The sequence below is a fragment of the Hyperoodon ampullatus genome, assembly GCF_949752795.1.
Source record: "Hyperoodon ampullatus genome assembly, chromosome: 18".
NCBI classification, from domain to species: Eukaryota; Metazoa; Chordata; class Mammalia; order Artiodactyla; family Ziphiidae; genus Hyperoodon; species Hyperoodon ampullatus.
In genome coordinates this window covers 48,670,066-48,681,633 of record NC_136931.1, presented here as the reverse complement: position 1 = coordinate 48,681,633, position 11,568 = coordinate 48,670,066, and the positions used below count along the sequence as shown (strand labels likewise).

Below are 11,568 nucleotides of genomic sequence, written 5' to 3'. Positions count from 1 at the left end.
ATGAGATCAGCATCTGAATCAGTGAGTTTGGTAAAGTGAGTTTGCCCTCTTCTACGTGGGTGGGCATTATTCAATCCGTTGAGGGCCTGAATAGAACAAAAATGCAGAGGAAAGAAGAATTCTCCCCTCCCCTGTTTTCTGAGCTGAGACATCTCACCTCATCTTCTGCCCTCAGACTGGGATTTATTTACATCATTGGCTCCTCTCATTCTCAGGCCTTTGGACTGTTGACTGAATTACACCACTGGCTTTTCTGGGTCTCCATTTTGCAGATGGCAGATCATGGGATTTCTCAGCCACCATAATCATATAAGCCAATTCCTTAAAGCAAATCTCCTTTGATATCATATTTGGTACTGTTTCTCTGAAGAACCCTAATACAGGCCTGGAGATTTCTTCTTCTGAAAATGGTAAATTATGGATTTAATTAATAGTTATCAGACTATTCATCTTGGATGAGTTTTCATAGTTTAAAATCCATGTCAGATAATTCCAATATCTGTGTTAACTTCCCGTTGATATCTGTTGATTATGTTTTGTCATCCACTGTGAGATTTTCCCTAGTTCTTGATATGCGTGTGTGTGTGTGTGTGTGTAATTATTGTATCCTGGATATTTGGGGTTTTATTTTATGAGTCTCTATTTCACACTTAAATCAAGTTCCTAGTTACTGCAAGGTCAGGGTAGTAGTCAGGCTCCATGTACACACAGCATTTGAAGTTGTCCACCAGCTGGGAGGAAGACATAGGCAGGTTATTCCTGGGACAGATTGGCAGTCAGAATTCTGCTCAAAACTCACAGCCTTAGCAGATTTCCATAGACTGTGTCATGGAGCTGCCTCATTACTGCTGGCACAGGATGGTGACAGTTTTAGCTATCTGGCACATCTTCCACGAATAGTAGCATCTGCTTATATCAAAAAGTACAAAACATCTTTATCTTGTATATTGTGATTCTTTTTGGCTAGGAATGGAAAGTGAAAATTTCAATTTTATCAAAATACCACTAAGATCTCTAAATTAGCATAACCCAATATTGATGGGAACCAAAATTTGTGGTGAGCCACAGAATATCTAGTCTGAGTTCCTTCTACCCTTGCTACCTGAACCTATCCATGTATAAAAGTTTATTGGAGAAATAGTACCATGTACTGATCTCTGGTTCAAGTAAATACATTTTACAGGATAGTGCCCCAACGTCACATGGTATTCCTCTTAGCTGACAACATAATTGACTCTTTAGTAGTTCTTTCCACCATTGTATAATATCAGTTAATTCAGGAGATGTATACTTAAACCTAGTGAATCCATGGATTTTAGCTCATTGATTCACTTCTTTTGCTGTACAGTAAATTCCATCGTCAAAATCAGTATTGAGTGGGATAATATGATGAACAATACATTCAGTTTTGTGGAATTATAAGTGAGATAAGGCAAACCTATTTCAAGAATAAGGTGCCCAGTCCACTTCTTTGAAGGCTGTTTTTATGTAGTATAGAATTCTGGTTTGACATTTATATCAGCATATTGAAGACATCACTTAATGGTTTTTTTTGTTTTTGTTTTTGTTTTTTGGTCCACACCCCGTGGCATGTGGAATCTTATTTCCCCTACCAGGGATCGAACCTGTGCCCCCTGCAGTGGAAGCGCAGTCTTAACCACTGGACTGCCAGGGAAGTCCCAGATTACTTAATTGTTATGGCTTTAGTTTTGTTGTTTTGGAGAAGTCAGTTCTCAGTCTTACTGTTACTTCTCACTACTTTTTTTTGGGGGGGGGGGCTCTTTTCAGTTTATTGCATGAAGGAGTTATAATAGTCCAAGTTAAAAGTAGACCCCAGATGGTTACATTATACAAGCTGTGAGGTTTTTAAACTTGTGACAAGGGCCAGAAAGGAAATTCTACACATTGCAAGGAAATCCTCACTTAAGCTTCAGTGAGCCAAACGCACTTAAAACCCATGAACTGGTCGTCCTTAGCCAGTTCAATCTCTACGAGGAACTGGCATATGTTCTTGTGCTGTTCACCCTGTAGCTGAATTACTTCTCTATATTCTGGATGCTCGATTACAGTACCATTTCAGGCAAATTTCTTCTCAAATGCCTTCACTAGTTTCTTCTTATCGTAATCAGCGATCCCTTGGACTGTAGTAAGGGTCTTCCTGCCGTTTCTCCGTTGAATTCTTTTATCAATATAATCCTCAGTGCCGGCAGGAAGCAGATCATCTCCCTTACTTGCATCAGCAAAGGGGTCGAAAGAGTGGAGGTTCTGGATAGCAGACATACGATACAATTCCTTTTCCTCTGTCGAAACGGCCTGCGGAAGGCCGCGGCTGGAGAAAGCGGGTGCAGAGGACCGAGCATCGGGAAGCGAGGGGGCTCGAGGGGGAGGCTGCTGAGTCCATGGCAGCGGCTTAGTGATTCCTTCCTACTTTTGTTTTTTTAACTTATTTTACTTTGGGCTGCATTGGGTCTTCGTTGCTGCGCGCGGGCTTTCTGTAGTTTCGGTGCGCGGGCTTCTCATTGTGGTGGCTTCTCTTGTTGCAGAGCACGGGCTCTAGGCTCGCGGGCTTCAGTAGTTGTGGCTCACGGGCTCTAAAGTACAGGCTCAGTAGTTGTGGCACAGGGGCTTAGTTGCTTCACGGCATGTGGGATCTTCCCGGATCAGGGCTTGAACCCGTGTCCCCTGCATTGGTAGGTGGATTTTTAGCCACTGCACCACCAGGGAAGCCCCATTCACTACTTTTTATAATTTCCTTTTTCTTTGGTTTTTCAACAGAGTTTTCTTTGTATTTATTCTTCTTGGCCTTTTGACAGCTTCTTTGAACTATGGCCCGATGGATTCAGTTTGGGACAGTTTTCAGGTCACGTTTTGTCAGATATTCTTCTGCCCCTTTTCTCCCTCTGTGTCTTCAATTGTGTGTTTAAAGCCTGTTCATTGTATTTTACTTAGCCCTAAATTATTATCTCTATTTTAAAGTAAGATGATGAAATTGGCCCCCAAAACTAAATTGTCCAAGAGCACGTGGTTAGTTATTGTGATAGCTGAGATTCACATCTGAGAAGTTTGACAAAGCCCATTAAAAAAAATTATGATTGACTATCACCTCTCAATGTTATGCATTTTTTAATGCCTTCCATCTCAGTACTTCATCAGGAATATGATGAACTAACAGATCTGTGGAATATGCCATCACTATTGATGGCATGATATATCACCTTATTGGTGATAATAATTTATTTAATGTTTTATTAGGTATTTACATTTCTAACTTGTGCTTATTGTACATCATTCTTTGATATACATCCTTGTGCATGTATCACTGTGCATTTTATAACTCTTTCCCAATGACAGTTTCCTAGAAGTTATATTTCTGAATGACTATCAGGTATTTAGTAATTGCTAACAATATGGCAGGCCCTAGGCTAGTGTTTGAAGATGAGCATTAAAAGTGTAGTTGCTATCCTTCAGATCTTTATAATTGATCAAGAAAAATGTAATCCTTACAGGAATAAATCTAAGGTAGGGAGTGATAAAGGCCTCCAGACTAAATCAAGATGATATACCTCTGAAGATATAGATGGAAGACATTCTAGCAAGCTGAAAATTAGTTTGAATTCATGGAATCTCTGGAAATGAATGGATTCATGCAGCAAGGTACATTTTTTATTACACTGATATTATATCTTTTACATTTTTTATTACACTGATGTTAGATGCAAAGTAAGATTATTAGTATAAGATGTTTCAACAGCTTTTGAAGAACATTATGGCTAGAAGGTCAGGAAGATATGAAGAAAAACAGCAATGAGACTTAATCAATACATTCATTACTCAGGAACTTCTAGCCATACTTTTCTACCCAGTAATCCAACACAGTTATACTTAGAAAACATAGATTTGTTCAGATATGTATTTGGAACACGAAGGGGTAAAGAAAAGTCATTCAGCATAAATACACTAGCTCTTATAAGAGTATCTTTAACTTTTCTACGAAATCAAGAGAAAGATATACTATCCTATGACCCTCAATGCCACTTCTTTTTTTATATTGTTTATTTATTTATTTATTTATTTTTGGCTGCATTGGGTCTTCATTGCTGTGCGCTGGCTTTCTCTAGTTGTGGCGAGCGGGGGCTATTCTTCGTTGTGGTGCGTGGGCTCCTCATTGTGGTGACTTCTCTTGTTGCAGAGCATAGGCTCTAGGCACGCGGGCTTCAGTAGCTGTGGCACGCAGTCTCAGTGGTTGTGGCGCATGGGCTTAGTTGCTCCGCAGCATGAGGGATCTTCCCAGACCAGGGATCGAACCCGTGTCCCCTGCATTGGCAGGCGGATTCTTAACCACTGCACCACCAGGGAAGTCCCAATGCCACTTCTAAGTATATATTCAAGAGAAATGATTACATTTATTCACAAAATTATATGGGTAAGGATGTTAATAGAAGCTTTGTTTATTTTAAACCAAAAATGTTACCAACCAAAATGCTCTAGCAGGATGCATAAGAAAATTGTACTACATAACAATATGAGAAAAGAAAGTACTGGTACATTTACATAGATGAGTCTTAAAGGTATTATGCTGAGTGAAGGAAGTCAGTCACAAAAGAGTATGTACTGTATGATTTCATTTATGTGAAGTTCAAAAGTAGGTAAAACTAACCAATTATGATAGAAGTCAGAATATTGGTCACCCAGGGGGTATAGACCGGGAAGGGGCATGACTGAAACTTGTATGTTAGAAAAACTCTGTATCTCAATCTGGGTGGTAGTCGCCCTCCTGTACACATAAAATAATCAAGTTGTATGCTTAAGATCAGTGTCTTTTACATACTTTATGTGTATTATACTTCAATTTAAATAATCCAGGGGAAGAAGGATGGGACCATTTAATAATAGACTCTTGATGTCTCCCTAGTGTAGATTAATGTGTGTGGCTCATGGACACCTGGCCCTTCAACAAAGCCTGCTAATTGATGGTTCTTAATCTCATAGCAGGGTCTGATGATTAGGACTAAAAGAGAAAAAAAGACAAAAATTTATTCATTTTTTGGCTGGATACAGTGGGCATGATTTCATCCTTCCCAGTCTGGATACTAAATGAGAGTGATGAGCCATGAGAATCTGAGAGTTGTAATGTAGGCTTAGAAGAATGCATGGTCTGTGCAGTTTTCTCACTTCAGATGTGGAAGATCAGCCAGGTTCCAGAAACCTTAAAGGAGGTTCTATATGGATGATATGGCCCCTCCTCTGGCCTGGAAGAGCAAGTTTGAACAGTCTAGTCACAAGTGTAGCTCAGCATCCCAGAATTCAGTACTGGTGGAAATCCTGTTAAAGTGCCCACACTTCTGTTTTAATGCAGGAGAACATCTGCTAGAAGTCCATCTGTTTATATCAGGGTTCCCTGGGGTTTGCAGAAAGCAGAGGTCCCTAGACTCCACCTTATCTTCCCAATGTATACATGGGGGGAGGGTTGTTTGGAAGAAAAAAATGGAGGAGAAAAAACTTGACATTTTGTGAACTCCATGGCAAATCTTGTCTCATTGCCTCATTTTTTTCCTCCTCCCAGATAAGACTTCCCTGGATTCTAGGATTCTTGAGTAGATGAATTCCAAGGAAGACTGTCTAATTCTTGCAATTCTAAACCCGTGGGTCATGTAAGTTGGTTTTCAGTGTTAAATTCTGTCATTTTTTAGGTTATGTGAAGACTTTAATTTTTTATTCTGAAACTTCCCCAGTTCCTCCTATTTTTGGAGGAATGCACTCCAGGTCCCTCCTCTGTGCCCCAGTCTTCTCAAACCACTGTTCAAATGTGTGCTGGAGAAATCGGCATCTCCTAGGTACTCAGTCTTCTGTCTAGACCAGAGGTGAAGCAAAAACAAAGTCCCTTCAGAGAGATACTTGACCATCTCTTGTCAGTTCTGCAATTTGATGATAAAGGATGATTTCATTTGCACATGGGAAAGTTCTGAACTTTTCCATAGACCCATGTCTGTAGATAAAATAGGATTTAGTGTTGATTGGCCTCAGCTGCTGCTAAGGTGCTTCGTCCTTCTGAGGAAGCTGCAGGCCGCTTTAGGCTTAGGCCCTCACTTCATCCTGAGGCTAGCACTGCACCCAGCATTCCCCACTTAGCGTTCGCCCACACCATGGCCTCCATCTCAGAGCTCACCTGCATCTACTGGGCCTTCATCCTGCACAACGATGAGGTTACGGTCATGGAGGACAAGATCAATGCCCTAATTATAGCAGCCAGTGTAAATGTTGAACCTTTCTGGCCAGGCTTGTTTGCAAAGGCTCTGGCATTGGGAGCCTCATCTGTAATATAAGGGCTCAGGGACCTGCCCCAGCAGCTGATCCTGCACCAGCAGGAGGTCTTCCCCCTCCACCACTTCTGCCCCAGCTGAAGAGAAGAAAGTGGAAGCAAAGAAGAATTTGAGGAGTCTGATGTTGACATGGGCTTTGATCTCTTTGACTAAACCTCTTTTGTTACATGTTCAATAAAAAGCTGAACTCTCTAAAACAAAACAAAACAAAAAAAGAATGTGGTGAAATCCCAGGCTTTGTGAGGCCTCTAGGGGTGGGCAAGGAAATGATTAGAGCCTGCTTACAGATCCATGCTGGGAATTCCTGAGAGGTGAAAACCTATAGTAGGGTCCATTTTGTATCTGAAGAGCTTGTACTGATTTCAGGTGATATATGTGTGACTCTGGATTAACCTGTAACAGTATTCTCTGGCTCAGAAATGAGAAAACTGTCTAGGTGGGGATGGGAGATGGAGTAGCAAGTAATAAGACACGATAGACAGGATGCTTCTAAAATGGCTCCCAGCGATCCCTGCTTCCTGGTATTCACATCCTTCTGTAATCTCCTTTGCTTTAGTGTGGGTTAGATTTAGTGACTTGCTTCTAATGAATAAAATATGGCAAAAGTGATGGGATCTCACTGTTGAGATTAGGTTATAAAAGTCTGTAACTCTGTCTTGCTCACAACACTCTGGTTCCTCTTGCTTTCTCTGATGAAGCAAGTTTCCATGCTGTGATCTAAGGATGATCTCTGGCCAACAGCCAGTGAGGAACCAAGGCTCACACTCCGAATTCTATCAACAACTATATGAGTGAGTTTTGAAGCAGATCCTTCCCAATTTGAGCCTTGAGATGACTGCTGCCCCAGCTGACACCTTGACTGCAGTCTGAGAGGGAGAGGACCCAGTTCAGCTGCAAACAGGTTTCTGTCCCAAACTGATTTCTTATTCCTATGAAAGTAAACTTTAAAAATCTTTCTTGAAGCTTTCAGTATTTTATCTTTTTATTTTTCTTTGGAAATTTTGCTAAAATGTGCCTAGTTGTAGGTACTTTTTTTCTTTTTTTTTTTTTGCGGTACGCGGGCCTCTCACTGTTGTGGCCTTTCCCGTTGCGGAGCACAGGCTCCGGACGCGCAGGCTCAGCGGCCATGGCTCACGGGCCCAGCCGCTCCGCAGCATGTGGGATCTTCCCGGACCGGGGCATGAACCTGTGTCCCCTGCATAGGCAGGCGGACTCTCAACCACTGCGCCACCAGGGAAGCCCGGTACTTGTTTTTTACTTCATTTTTTCAAAGATGTCACGTTTAGGACCACAGTTATTTTATGTACCATTGAAAAGGAAAGAAAACATTGAATTAAACTATGACATGTCTCTGATATAAAGATGCATTTCAGTTTCATAGGTGTTAAAATGAAAAATATGTCAGAATAATTATTAAATAGAATTTTATTAACTAGGTAGGCCTATCTCAAATTAAGGACTTACATCCTTCTTTATTTTGAGGTAATTTTCATTGATTACTACTGTCTCTCCTCAATTAGCTCTATTATCTTCTGGGACTTACATTAAATGGTTGGAGGAAAATCAGTTTCTATCTTTTATGTCGCTTTGTTCCATACATTGCATCTCTTTGTTACATTTGGTTTCTTCTGGGCTGTATAGCAAGTTAATCCCTGGCTTCCTAGTTCACAATTCAGCTGTGTGCATTCTGCTTTTCAGCCCATTTATTGAAAGTTTTTTTTTAACTTTTAAACTTTGAAATAATTATAGATACACAGGGAGTTGCAAAGATAGTGCAAAGATAGTTCTGATTATACTTCACGCAGTTTTTACCAATGGTTACATCTTACATAATTAGAGTACAATATCAAAGCCCAGAATTAGACATTGGTACAATGTGTTTATATAGTTATGTCATTTTATCATGTGCATAGATTCATGTAATCACCACTGCAATCAACATACGGAACTATTCCACCCCCACAAAGATGTTTCTCTACCCCTTTATAAATCACACCTGCACCCCACCCCACCATCCCTAATCCCTGGAAACCATTAATCTGTTTCACATCTCTATAATTTCATCATTTCAAGGATGTTATATAAATGGAATTGTGTAGTACATGACCCTTTGAGATTGGCTTCCAGAACTAAACATAATGTTCTTGAGATCTATCTAAATTGTTACAAGTATCAATAGTTTATTCCTTTTTAATGCTAAGTAGTATTACATGGTATGGAGAACCATTTTTGTTGTTCCATTTTAGGCTACTACAGATAAAGCTGCTATGAACAATCAGGCACACAATGCTATGTGGGCAAATTCTTTCATTTCTCTGGGATAAATGTCCAGGAGTACAACTGCTGAGTTATATGGTAAGTTTATATATATGTATTTTATTTATTTATTTGTTTGTTTGTTTGTTTGTCTATTTTAAAATGAAGTATAGTTGATTTACAGCGTTGTGTTTCAGGTGTACACCAAAGTGATTCAATTTGTGTGTGTACATATATATATTTTCTTTCAGATTCCTCTCCACTATGGGTTAATACAAGATACTGAATATAGTTCCCTATGCTATACAGTAGGTCCTTGTTTATCTATTTCATATAGTGTGTATTTGTTAATCCCAAACTCCTAATTTACTACCCACCCCCGCCATTTATTTTTTAAAGAATTGCCAAACTATTTTTCCAGAGTGGCTATACCATATTACATTCCCACCAGGAATATGTAAGAGATCCGTTTCTCAACATCCTTGCCAGAATTTATAGTATTGTTGCTATTTTCAATTTTAGATTTTCTAATAGGCTTGTGGTGGTTTCTCATTGTGGTTTTAATTTTGCTTTTAGCTAATGGCTGCTGAGACCGAATATCATTTCATGTACTCATTTGCCATCCATAAATTCTCTTTGGTGAAATATCTCTTCATGCCTTTTGCCCATTTTCTAAATATAATGTTGTTGTTGTTGTTTTTAACTTCTGAGTTTTGGGTGCTTTATATATTCTATTTATGAGTTCTGTTAGATTATTGGGATTTGTTGGATTTCTGGTTGGTTATGCAGATACTTTCTTCCAGTCTGTAGCCTGTCTTTTCATCTGCTTAACAAGGTTTTAGCCGAGCAGAAGTTTTATATTTTGATAAAGTCTAATTTATCCCTTTTTTCTTTTATGGTCATGCTTTTGGTGTCACGTGTAATGTGTCACCACCAATAATTAGGTCAGAAATATTTTCTGTTTTATCTTCTAAAAGTTTTATACTTTTACAATTTATAATTTGTTATCTATTGTAAGCTAAATTTTGTATATGGTGTAATTTTTAGGTAGATTATTTTGCCTATGGATATTCAGTTGCTCCAGCACCATTTGTTGAAAAAACTATCCATCTTCCATTGTACTGAGTTACATCTTTGTCAAAAATCCATTTTCCATACTTGTGTGGGGCTATTTCTTTATCCTCTGTTCTGTTCCATTGACTTTATACCCAACCCCTGCCAATATCATACAGTAGAGTACTATAGCTATGTAATTAGCTTTAAAACTGGGTAGAGGGAGTCTTACCACTTTATTCTTCTTTTTCAGAATTGTATTAACTACTGCAGTTTGTCTCTCCACATAAATTTTAGAATATTGTATGAAAAACCTTGCTGAGATTTTGACAGGAATTGCATTAAACCTGTATATCAGTTAGGGGAGAACTGACATTTGACTGTGTTGAATATCCAATCTCTTAACAAGGAATACCTATTTATTTAGATCTTAAATTTCTTATCAGTGTTTTGTACTTATCTGCTTATAAGTCCTGTACTTGTTTTGTTTGATTTGCCCCTAAGTATTTAATTCTTGACACAGTTGTAAATAGTATTGTATTTTTGTTTCCACATGTTCATTGCTAGTAATAGAAATACAACTGATTTTGCAAGTTGATCTTGTATCTTATGACCTTGCTAAAATCACTTATTTCTAGAAGTTCATCTGTAGTAGATTCTGTGGGATTTTCTACATAAACCATCACATCATCTGCAAAAAGGGACAGTTTTAGGCACTCCTTTCTGAGCTGTAAATGTTTAAATCCCTATTGTGCCTTATTTCACTGCAGAGAACTTACAGAGTTATGTTGAGTAGCAGTGGTGAGAGTGAACGTCCTTGCCTTGTTCTCAGTCTTATGGGTAAAGCATTCAGTCATTCACCATTACATATGAGGATAACCATAGATTTGTTGTAGATACTCTTTATCAAGTTGAAGAAGCTACCCAATCATTCCTAGTTTCCGAAAGTTTTTTTTTTTAAATCATGAATGGGTTATGAATTTTGTCAAATACATTTTCTACATCAATTGATATGATCAAGTAATTTTCTAGTCTGTTAATATGGCAGATTACATTGATTTTCAAATATTGAACCAGGCTTGCATGTATTGAATGAACCCTACTTGGCATGGTTAATAGTAATTCTTTATATGCTGCTAAATTCTATTAGTATTTTGCTAAGGAGTTTGCAGCTATATTCATGAGAAATATTTGTTGGTAGTTTTCTTTTTTGGACTGTCTGGTTTTGGTGTCAAGTCAATACTGGCTTCATAGAAAGAATACTGGCGTTTGGTATAAAGTTCATACAGGCTCCATAAGTGACCCTGTGCTTCTCGAAGAGATTGTTTAGAATTGGAGTTGGTTCTTTAAATGTTTGGCCGTTCAACCGATCCTGTGGAAAGCTAAAAAGAAAGGTGAAAGAAAGTTCGGTAGAATTCTCTACCAAAATTATTTGAGCCTAGAGATTGTATTTTGGGGAGATTTTAAATTATGAATTCAATTTCCTTAATAGTTATATAGAGCTATTCAAATTATCTATTTCATAATGATTAGTAATTGTTTTTCATTAAATTGATCCATGTAATATGATTCATTTATTGTTTTATTTATTATGCCTTCTTATTTATTTATTTGTATAATTCATTCACAATATCATACTCGTTTCAGGTGTACAGCATAGTGCTTCAGTATTTTTACAGATTATACTCCATTAAAGTTTATTACAAGATAATGGCTATAATCCCGTGTATACAATATATCCTTATTGCTTATCTATTTTATGCATATTAGTTTGTATCTCTTAATCCCATACTCCTAATTTTCCCCTCCCTCTTTCCTCTCCCCTTTGGTATCCTCTAGTTTTTTTTTTTTTTTTTGCTTTATCTGTGAGTCAGTCTCTGTTTTACATATACATCAGTTTCTCTTTTTTTTTTGATTCCACATATAAGTGATATCATAT

At 38.2% G+C, this 11,568-nt stretch overlaps 1 long non-coding RNA gene and 2 pseudogenes across 4 annotated transcripts in view; 2 read left to right on the top strand and 1 right to left on the bottom strand.

Moving 5' to 3' along the window:
- Positions 1 to 1,923: 1,923 nt before the first annotated feature.
- Positions 1,924 to 2,280, bottom strand: LOC307066847 (eukaryotic translation initiation factor 1-like; annotated as a pseudogene). The gene has a single exon. The product of its transcript is annotated as a eukaryotic translation initiation factor 1-like (transcript).
- Positions 2,281 to 3,538: 1,258 nt separating this feature from the next.
- Positions 3,539 to 11,568, top strand: part of LOC307066166 — a 33,572-nt gene continuing 25,542 nt past the window's right edge. The window contains exons 1-4 of one of the 2 annotated variants that reach the window (XR_013811362.1): positions 3,539 to 3,654; positions 5,564 to 5,651; positions 7,019 to 7,221; positions 8,567 to 8,675. This is a non-coding gene — a long non-coding RNA (uncharacterized lncRNA). Of the gene's footprint in view, positions 3,655 to 5,563; positions 5,652 to 6,992; positions 7,222 to 8,566; positions 8,676 to 11,568 lie in introns of those variants that run through there. The other variant, XR_013811363.1, reaches the window with a different exon arrangement.
- On the top strand, positions 6,144 to 6,473 carry LOC307066109 (large ribosomal subunit protein P1-like; annotated as a pseudogene). The gene has a single exon. The product of its transcript is annotated as a large ribosomal subunit protein P1-like (transcript).